We start from the raw sequence: 8,697 nt of genomic DNA, 5'->3' as shown, positions 1-8,697 counted from the left end.
TTGGACCTGGTTGTGGCGACGATGCGGGGAATAAAATGCCCATATTCTAGCAGACTCGCCTCTTGGTCGTTTGTTCTGTGTCAGACTACTCTCCTACGAACCTGACCTTGAGAATTTTTTAAAACAACTCTCGACGTCCAACTGACAATCTATTTAATGACTGCCTTCTTATGTTAACGAGTTGAGCTCTAGTCCATGCATTTCTCTGATGCAAATGATTAACACAGATGCAAATAGTTGATGATCCATTCTTGGAAACCATCTACTAGTTATCCTGTTTAGATTACTTTCAGTATGGAAACAGGCCCTTCGGCCCAACAAGTCCACACCGACCCACCGGAGTGCAACCCATCCATTCCCCTACACCTAACACAACGGGAATTTAGCATGGCCAATCCACCCTAACCTGCACATCTTTGGACTGTGGGAGGAAACCGGAGCATCCGGAGGAAACCCACGCAGGCACGGGGAGAATGAGCAAACTCTTCCCATCAGAATTTAACAATTTATCAATGTTTTTTTCTGGTTGTTAAACAGGCGTGCCCCTTCCTGTGGAGAAGCTGAGAAATTTTGAATGTCCTCTTCCCTTTTTTGTGAAACTGTTTGAAGGGTTTGTATCATCACATCCTCTCTCATTCTAATAGTCCAGACTGCTCCGATGATATCTTCATGTGCCTCTGCAGCAGCCTCAAGCGAGTGAGATAATATCGCATGAGGTAAGAACTGCCATTGCGAATTCGGCCCTGAGAGCATATTCAACAGTTTGGAAACATTCTGGTTGACCAAAAAACCATGCCCTGCCTGTTCACATTAAAAGCTCCATCGAAGATCTTTCAAACACAATTCTGTAATCTTCAGTAACCTTCACAGCTCCCTGAAGAAGAGAAGGCTGACAAACAGCGCAGCACGCAGATTAAACAGTCGTACTAATTTCAAGCTTCTCTGGAAATACCCTTTCATTTAAAGAATGGTCCTTAGCAATACATTACTTCATTTTTATAACACGAGGGAAAAAAATGTTGACCATGCATCTCCTCCAACCTTTCCACCATAACATTTGAATTTCTCAGCAATCAAATATCTGAAATTACTGAGTCTTCGCTGATGTCTGTGGAACACATTTCCTTATACCTCCGTATCTCAACAACACATAAAGAAACATCCTCTCAGTATCCGCCCTGTCAAGCTCGATCAGGGTCTGCTATATCTCAGTAACATCAACTCTCACTCATCTAAAGTCCAATTGTTATCGGCCCAAACCGCCCGACATTTCCACATAGGATAAATTCTTATTTCAAGAACTGGTGGGGGTAAACGTTTCAGGACTGCATCCAATATAATTATATCCTATCTTAGTAAAGGAGTCAGACGATTCCAATTGAAGCTCCGTGATGAAGTTGCAGTTGTACTGGGTTCAGATGCAGCAACACTTCTTTCCCTCAAACTTGATTCCTCAGAATAAAGCCCAACACTGAGACCACTCTTACGATGCACTCTTTGTTTCTTATGAAAGATGTCCACAATTTATTACTGCGATGAGAAGATTTTCTTTTTCCTTCATACTGTGAGTCTTTGGAACAATCTTGCCCAGAGAACAGTGAAGGCAGGCTCATTGATTATCGTTAAGGCACGGACATCCATACACATGAAACACAACTGAGTCAAGGGCTACAGGTGAGTGGGGAGGAATAGGGAGCTCGGTGTGCAATCATTGAAAGATGGCGCAAGTTTGGAGGGATGATGACAGACTGCTTTATCTTATCCCGATGAGCTGTTTGTAAAAACTGAACCGTTCCTCCTCATGTACAATATATTGGAGATGAGGGGCTTGGAGCGGCCGTGGGAAGGGTAGTTGGTTGTTGAGCCATGTCGTGAATTGACTTCGATTCGCCTTATCTTGATACTCAACTTATGGATCATTCTCCAGAATATCATCAGAAAGTCATTTGATTCTTAGAGGAAAGATAAAAGAGAATATATTTTATTGCAATGAGAAAGATGCATTGTTTCAAAGGCCCTTCAGGAAGGCAAAGGGGTGAAAATAGGTTCGCTATTTTTGTGTTAATTCAGCAAAGAGGGAATGATTACAGCTTGGTAGAACTGTCTGATTTTTGCACCTTCAAACTGGTTTCAAGTAATGGAGAGAATCGTTGAGGACAACAACGTCTTCAGCCTCGCTTCTGGGACATGTCCCTGTTCTCGACTGATCAAGTGCATTTGAATTTCTGAGAATTTGTCTGGTCTTATGCATGCGTGTCAGCATGATTGGGAGACTATGTTTCTTCTGAGTTATGTAGTGTTTGAAAAATATCGTTTTATTTGTTATTGTGGTCCAATTATTTGATGCATTTCGAAATTTTAGTAGGTCCTCAATCGAATTAGTAATTATTCCCCCAAACTAATTATTTTCTTTTTGTTTATTTTCTTCTTCACAGTTAACACTGTAAAGATCTTCGTCATAATTTGTAAAAATTGTGGATTGTCTCTATTTGCCAGTCGTTAGCTGTGAACTATGGCATCGGCGAATCTAATGGTCATTATTTTTGATGTTGTATTGAGGCACATTCCGATTGCTAATAATGAACAGTTTTATTCCCTGTTTTGTATTCTTGCCTGAAATATTCTTGCCATTCTGCTTAATGCAGCCACTGATTGTTCTGTCTGGTTCACAGTCACCGTTAACCACTGATCGATTTGTAGCAACATGTTGCCAGAAGCCAAAACGTAAGTATTTCAGTTAGCAAAGTCAGCTGTGGTGCTAGGAGCATTAACGGCGCTGAGTTGTTCAAAGAGCGTTTTTTTAACATTATATGTACTCAGGTCGATATACTCTCAGGAACATTCGTTGGGTTTATTTTATTGGAAACAATCTTTATTAATCCCAAGACCGGATCATGATTGAGTTCAACTAGGCAGAAATGAGGACTGCAGATGCTGGAAATCAGACTCGAGATTAGAGTGGTGCTGGAAAAGCACAGCACGTGAGCAAGCATCGGGGGAGGATGAATATCGATGTTTCGGGCAAAAACCCTTAATCGGGAAAGGGCTCTTGGCCAAAACATCGATTTTCCTGCTCCCCGGACGCTGCTTTTCCAGGACCACTCTAATCTAGTCATGATTGAGCTCCACTACCAGATATTAACACCGATTTTTTAACACCATTTCTCATGGTTCTTTTGCCCAACACGTTCACTGTCAGATACATTTTATTGACCAGCAGAGCCCGCAGGAGACTCAGGGACAGAAGCAGTGACCAGACTCAAAAAACACTGAAATGGAGAGCGAATGAAAGTCCATCAGTTTACCTTTTGTCATCTCGGTCAATTTCATCTTGCTGTGGTCAACGGCAATGCTGTATTCAGTATGGAAACGGGTGTACAGTTTTAGATATCCGTCCCTCTACCTCCAACACATTGTCGTGGAATTGAACTTCATGTTGCAGATCCTCAGCTGCTGCAAAAACACTGCAATGTATGCAGTGGTGTAGAAGACGTTCAGAAAGCAGCTTTATAATTTGCTAAAATATCCCTTCAATCAAATTAATCAGTGCAAAAATTTTACCAAATAATGAATAAATGCAAGTTCATCGCATTTCAAATCGCAATTCAGCTGTTACGCAGCCTAACCGCTTGGAAGCAACTGATGGCCATTAATGGAGGATGCAAGGGCACGCTTGCCTTTCTTTTCAATAAGATCATTCTAAGTAATGCATGCATAATTTAATAAAACATACAAAACATACAATGTATAAAATTGAATGCGTATATATATATACATATATATATGTATTATATATATATATATATATATATATATATATATATATATATATATATATATATATATATATATATATATATATATATATATACACACAAACATTTAAAACCGAAATCATTGCAAAGTGGCAAATACCAAAGATGAATAATTATTTTGCCTTTTAGTTTGGGAAACTGAATTCGAGCGAGACATACTCTGCCCCAAATCTGCTCATGCTGGACACAGAGGGGGCAAGATTGAACTGAGGCGATAGCTTTATTCAACTCTGCTCTTGATTTCGCATCTGGTTATCCACACTCCAACCAGGATTCAGCGAAATTCCTCTCTCTTGCTGTGTCTACCTTCTTTCTTTTCACTCTTCAGAGACCTCCCGTCTATTTTCTAGCGTTCTTGCCATCAACTTCTTCTTCTTTCATTTTCGACCCTTCCAAATTCATTACCCCTCTCTTCAACCAAAATTGTGCGTACCCATTGACAAATTGAGAGCTTGCATGCTCTAATTTAATTATTGAAACCATTGTCTGATTTTTTCTTCTTTCCTGGCAGACCATTATCTAATCTTGGTGAACTGTCTTTCATTTCCCAAAACTCCATATTCAACCACATTCTCATTCATTGCACACACGCACCCAAATGCAAAATGCAATATATATATATATATATTTGTATTGTGTGTGTTTGCGTGTGCGTGTGTGCGCGCCCATCTGTATAACATACACACACACACATACCCACAAACACAAACATCATGTTTTTCTATCTCGTCCGAGTTCTCAAAAAGGGTCACTCCAGCAGAAATCCACACAATTCGTTTTCTCCACAGATTTTGCATTAACTTTCTATATGTTTCAGAAAACATTTCTTGCTTTCTTTTCTATGTTGTCTTCAGTGCTGCAAGCATCATTGGCTTGAACAGCAGTTAATTCCTGTCGCTACTTTCTATTGAGATGGTGATATTGAGCTGTCTCTTTGAACAACTGTTACTCATGTGAAACAAGGACAATCTGTGTAATCGGTATGAACAGGATATATAAGAAGTTCGTTTAACATGTTTGCTTTCATTACACAGCCCTTTGAGTGCAGGCAAAGGGACATTATGTTAAGTTTGTACAGAACATTCGTGAAGTTTCCACATCTGAAATACTGGTTCCAGTGCTGGTCGCCCAGTTACAGGATATCTATTATCAAGATGGAGATGGTTATAAAGAGATTTATGAAGATGTTGCCTGTAGGAAGGATTGAATTGTATAGAAAGGCTGCATAGTTTTGTAATCTTCTTCATTTCGCTGGAGCGTAGGAGGTTGAGAGGTGACCTGTTAGAAGTTAGAAAATAATGAGGGCAATAGACTTTATGGTGGTTGACTTCTCCCTAATACAAGAAGTGTCAGGACAAGAGGAGGCACATTATTACTTTGCTGCTGGTTTCTTCAGTGTCACCATCTGACATCATCACAATACTGACGTCTACTTTATAATTTAAAAAAAACAGGGTGGGGAAGTGGGATTTCATGTCCTTTTGAGTGCAGTGGAGATTAATCAGAATGATAGCTGGATGTCAAGGGTTATTGACGAGGGACTGTAATGACAATAACCAAGGTTTATATTCCTAAAATTTAGAAATATCTGAGGCGATTATACCTTTACAGGTAATAATGGAAACGGCCATTTTGGTTAGGGACAGAGATATTTCTTGTTTCTTCCTGAATTAGAACATTAGCTTTCAACATGAGTGTGGTGGGGCTCTGCAATTCACTCCGTTGGAGGATAGTTGAGGTGGAAATGCTCAGAAACTTTCAACGGTTCTTGGAATTACTTGAAGTGTTATGGCATTCACTGTTTTTTTTCAATGCTGGAAATTCAGACTTGTATCGGTAGCAGTGTATTATATTGCACTACAGACTTGATAGGCTAAAGGACCTCCTGCCTAAAGTCAGATTCGAGTAAATGATTGAATGTACAAGAAGGAAAAGATTAATTGACTTTAAAATGTCCAGAAGGCCATGATAAACACTTTCAAACGCTCATTTCAGGAAGAAGATCCAACAGTCTTCCTCCATAATGTATGAATCATAGCTGAAGACATTTCCACGCCTGACATTCAATTAATGATTAATCATACCTTTTCCTCCAGTTTCAAGCCATGGATTGTCTTTATCTAAATAAATGTTTAATGCAGTAAACAAAATATGACATTCACGAATACTACTCACGTTGTGATCTGGCAACTGTTAACTTCACGACATCTGTTGTTTTCATTTAAAGAGCTACCAGTGGAACAGAAAATTAGCGGAGTGTGAGGGCTAGCGTTTTCTTATTTATTCAGGTCTTTCCTCGTATTTCTAAAGGAGGATTGGAACCATGGGCACTTAATGGAGGCGAGTCCACCTATCCTAGAAACAACATATGAAAGCATTCAGATTGAGTACATTAATTCCCTGAAGCTGAATGTCAATTCATTTGCATTTAGGCTGGCTGGTGGCGTGAACCATTTATGACTGAAATAAATCAGTTGACATATACAATGATCATTGATGTCATTGGAATAGCCAGTATTTGAAGACAGTTCCTCATTGTTCAGAGGGGAGTCAACGGTCAAGAACATTGATGTATGTTTGGAGTTTCATGCAAACAAGAAAAACTTAAGGACGGCAAATCTACGCACTTAAAGGATATTAGGACACTGTTTTTTTCAAGATTGGACAGAAATTACATGTTTGACACTGGACTGCTTATTTTGCTCCCTTAATTTAATTCTAATTTCCACATTTGGCATTGTGAAATTCAAAGGTGGTTGAACATGACCTTTTGCCTTTTGGATTACAAACCCAGAGAAAAGGCAGCCCACCCACCCTCTTCACGAGGAGGTTTCAGACATAGAATCTTAGCGTTTTAGATTCATTTAGGGCATAAATAGACGCTTCACTCCAACTCGATATCTAAAGCTGAACTCGTTCCATTTTACTGCGTTTTACCCACATCGCTCTAAGCTTTTCCAGCAGATATACCAATCCAGATGCATTTGATGTATCACAATGTAACTGTCTCTACAAATTTTCGAGCAGCTCATTCTAACCTCGTATTTCCAAACAGGGACTAAACTAATTCGTTTTCAACAATTTGATATTTTGAACCAATAAACCACAAATTGGATTCCTGAAAATCACGCATCATCAATGAATCTCCACTTTTGTCCTATTCCTTTATTGCATCATTTTTGCAACTGCCAACATGTCTCTCAGGGATATCCTTTGCTTATTCTAGATACTGTTCATAAAACTCAGCGTGATTTCGGCAGCTCCTTCGTGTTAGTTTTCGAAGCTGGAAAATAAGTAATCAAATCGGATTTTCCCCTGTCATTGATTCATGAACATTGCAAAATGTTGGTAAATTAACATTACAGTCAGAGCTTTCTGTTGCGTGGTGTTGAAAGCTGAATGATTCCTCTATCATCCCCTTTGACGTGCTAGCAAAACATTGTACGCAGCCTTTTAATAAAATAAATCCTTCTGTGGAGCACTTGAGCCACTTCCTTTTGATGGCGGCTTCTGAAGCTCATTATCATTTTTTTGCATTCCATCTGCTATAACTAAGAACATTATAATTTCGTCTGACGTTTCAGGTATGGTACACTTTGAGGAGGCGTTGTTTCCATAAATTTTGTGCACCTTGCACCATTTCAAAACCCAGTTATTTCTGTTAACGCAGCAAATGTATCATGTTCCAGACTCCGCATCAGTATATGTTGTTAAGACATTTGGAAAACTCTGCACCATTCCATGAAAGAGATTAATGTCTGAGACAAAACTTGTGACACTTCTGTACAGCTCATGAACGAATTTCGCTCAGTTGTGCCTTATCTGTCCAGATTGCGGGCATCCATTAATTTATCATTTTTGCTTTCCAGTTGTTACCGTACAATGCAGTAAAACTGTAGTGTTATGCAATTTTGAGGATGCCATTCAAATGAATTTTCGTTAGCAATAAGTGCATGAGCATCATCCAACTTTCCTACCAACCAGTGGCTCTGAAGTGCATAATCATGAACTGCTTGTACTGGTTGGTTCGGGCCCAAAACAATTCTTGCCATCCAGCTTGCCTCATTCACCTGCAATTTGCATACCGTTGTAAAAGGAACACAGAATTCACCATTTCCCTAACACTGAAACTGTTCCTGGAGAATTTGCACATCAGGACTCATAATCATCGACTTTACGTCCGCTTTCAAAAACATAATCTCCACCAGACTAATCTCAAAATTCTCGAACAAACTCTTGAATCTGCCATCTGCAGCTCGATCGTCAGCTTCACGTTGAGCACATCACAATGCGGAAAGATAGTCAACTGCACCTCTTGGACGATAACCATCAATAGTGGGAGTGGCAAGGTGGCTCAGCGGTTTCCTTTGCTGTCTCACATCGCCAGGCTTTCGGATTCGCTTTCCACCTCCGGCGTCTGGCAGGGAGGAGCTTGCACATTCTCCCCACTTCAACACAGTTTTCCTCTGGGGGTTGCAGTTTCCTCACACAATACAAAGATATGCAGGTTAGGCGAATTGGCCACTCCAAATTACTCATTGTGTTCAGCGATATGCAGGGGATGGGAATCAAAATTGGAGTTAGAGTATGGAAAGGTGGAGAGTAGGGAGGTCCAAAATCAGGTTTCAGGGACGCAAGATGGCACTGGCAAGCAAGAAGTTGGTTTTATGTGTGTCAACTTCAACGCCAGAAGCATCCGGAATAAGGTGGGTGAACTTGCAGCATGAGTTTGTACCTGTGACATCCATGTTGTGGCCATTTCGGAGACATGTTTAGAGCAGGGACAGGAATGGTTGTTGCAGGTTCGAGGGTTTAGATAATACAGTAAGAACAGAGAAGATGGTAAAAGAGGGGGAGGTGTGGCATTGTTGGTCAAAGACAG

Source organism: Chiloscyllium plagiosum, unplaced genomic scaffold (assembly GCF_037043375.1).
Source record: "Chiloscyllium plagiosum isolate Xiang-an unplaced genomic scaffold, Cpla_swu_hap1 HiC_scaffold_46, whole genome shotgun sequence".
In the NCBI taxonomy this organism is placed as follows: domain Eukaryota; kingdom Metazoa; phylum Chordata; class Chondrichthyes; order Orectolobiformes; family Hemiscylliidae; genus Chiloscyllium; species Chiloscyllium plagiosum.
The sequence above is the reverse complement of the archived record's forward strand: the minus strand, read 5'-3'. Positions refer to the sequence as shown.